The sequence below is a fragment of the Myotis brandtii genome, unplaced genomic scaffold (assembly GCF_000412655.1).
Source record: "Myotis brandtii unplaced genomic scaffold, ASM41265v1 scaffold500, whole genome shotgun sequence".
NCBI lineage: Eukaryota > Metazoa > Chordata > Mammalia > Chiroptera > Vespertilionidae > Myotis > Myotis brandtii.
In genome coordinates this window covers 944,358-946,979 of record NW_005369062.1, presented here as the reverse complement: position 1 = coordinate 946,979, position 2,622 = coordinate 944,358, and the positions used below count along the sequence as shown (strand labels likewise).

The following is a 2,622-nucleotide window of genomic DNA, read 5'->3' as shown; positions in this document are numbered from 1 at the left end:
AATCAGTCTCCCAGTGGAACTCCTGCGGTGACAATTTGCATACTAGGCTTTTATATATAGACTAGAGGCCTGTTGCATGAAAAGTTTCGTGCCATAGGTTTTCCTTTCCCCTGGCTGCCAGCACCAGTTTTCCTCCAGCACCCGGGACCCAGACCTTTGCTCTGGCCGGAGCCGCCTTCAAGCCTTCGCTGCACCGCCCAGCTGCCCCGGGCTGGGTCGCACACAGGACGCACAGGCGGGCCAGCCGATCGCTGCTGCCCTGCCTGGCCGCCCTGGGTTGGGTCGCACACAGGTTTCCCACTGCCCTGGGTCGCAGATAGCAGGCCCGGATGGTGGTAGGGCAAAAGGGATGGTGCTGTCCCACCCTGCCTGCAGTATGCAAATTAGCCACCATCTTTGTTGGCGGTTAATTTGCATCCCACGCTGATTAGCCAATGGGAGGCATAGCGAAGGTACGGTCAATTACCATGCTTGTCTATTATTAGATAGGATAATTCAGACAAAATGAAAGCAACTCACACAAAAAATATTTAATAGTTTTCTGAAATCTGATTTGTTGAAATTGCCTCAAAATATTTGTATACCTGAGAAAATTAGGCAGAACACACTTTAGAAAGTAATTTGCCCATAATGAGTATACATTTCAATTTCATCTTAAAAACCTGATTCATTCTGGGCTGAGTGGGTACAGAGCACTGGAACCTCCCCAGGTGGCAATGGCCTGAGCTCCAGGGCAGCCCACCCCCTCCCCATCTCTCTTTCCTCTCCACTGTCAGCATGAAAGTCTTCAGTCCAGTGAGGTTCAATAGGGGACACAGCCTTTCAGACCACAGCCTGGGCCTAAATCTCCCAGAGCAAAACTCCGGGGGACAACCCAATGAGCCTGCTGTGCAACATGAATGACAACTACTCTAAGCTCAAGGAGATGGTGCCAAGCATCCCCCAGAAAAAGGTAAGCAAGATGGAAATCCTACAGCACACAATCCATTACATCTTGGACCTGCAGATAGCCCTAGACTCACACCCCACTCCTGTCAGCCTGCACCACTAGCGACCTGGACAGAGCCAAGTGTCCAGGACCCTCTGACCACCCTAAACACGGAATCAGCATCCTGTCCTTGCAGGCTTCCTAATTCCCTTCTGAGTTCATGTAAAGTGACAGCAAAACACTCTGTGCCTGAATAAATGGTGTTCATTACTTTTTTTTTTCTTTGCACAACAACAAATCCACAGGAACTTATTTTTCAACCATTTCATAAGGAGGACAAGTTGAATGCAATTTTTTTAAAACTGGAAGCAAAACTAAAAGGATCAGATCATCTTCTGCAAGGTGTTTCTGACCTGGACTCTGATATTAGTTATTTATGAAAAAAACTTTTAATGCCCTTTCTGTAGTTAGAAGGTTTTCTTTATACTATACTATTTCCACAATGGAGAGCAAAAACGTTAAAATCACAAGGAATTGCTGAATTTAAGATTATGTCTTTTTTCAAAGATGGAGCGTGAATACCAGAAAGATCCAGTATTCAATTACTTAAATGCAGTCTTTTGGACAAAAATTCTCTTTTTGATGCAAGCCTACTGAATGCTGTATGTAAAAGGAAAGCTTGTGTACCCTTTAATTAGAGTTCTTTTGTACAGTGGCAGACATGTATATTTCTGCATACAAATTGTAATAATGTACTTATTCATGCTAAACTTTTTATAACAGTTTAGTTGTAGTAAACTTAGCCATTTTAAACAAAAGAAATCAAGTGTATTAATTGGGGGGAAAATCTACCATGCCAAACATTTTTAACCCTTGAGTAAGGGTTAGAAATGGTTAGGAGACTAGGGCATTGCTAGCATTTCCAGGCCCTTTTTGTGAAGGAATAGAGTAATATTCTTCAACTATAATTCCTGGTGGTTTATTGTCAGGCGAGTTAGCTTCGCCTGATCTGTAGAGAGAAGCAAACTATTGGATCTGAGTAGCTAATAGGTTTCAGAATTCTTTATGAAAATGGTATTCCTTAAATGTATAATAGGATTGTGTTGAAAGCATAGTGAGTAAAATGAAAGACTTTTAACTTAAACATTTTTATTTGCAAGAGATCCAATGGATTAAAGAGAGACATGCATTTTGTTTCCAAAAGATATTAAAAATGTCTTTTTGATTTATTATCTAAATGTTAGCAGCAAGACAAGAAGACCTGGTTCTTGCCTTCTTGAAGGAAAGATTTCAATCAAGAGACAGAGCGTAGAAAAGCAAGCAAGAGCCCTGACTGGTTTGGCTCAGTGGATAGAGCGCCGGCCTGCAGACTGAAGGGTCCCGGGTTTGATTCCGGTCAAGGGCATGTACCTTGGTTGCGGGCACATACCCAGTAGGGAGTGTGCAGGAGGCAGCTGATAGATATTTCTCTCTCATCGATGTTTCTAACTCTCTATCCCTCTCCCTTCCTTTCTGTAAAAAATCAATAAAATATATTTAAAAAAAAAAAGAAAAAAAAGAAAAAGAAAAGCAAGCAAGAATTTATTGACCGCAGCACAAACACACTTAGGACAGTGGAACAAGGAAGGGTATAGAAGAAGCAATGAGAGAACCTAGGCTGGGTTGCTTTGGCTCACTGACAGGAAAGAAGCAAT

The 2,622-nt window shown here is 42.5% G+C and overlaps 1 pseudogene; it reads left to right on the top strand.

Annotated features, from left to right (window-relative positions):
• The first annotated feature begins 777 nt into the window (after positions 1–777).
• LOC102262115 lies at positions 778–1,181 on the top strand (annotated as a pseudogene).
• The last annotated feature ends 1,441 nt before the right edge of the window (positions 1,182–2,622 follow it).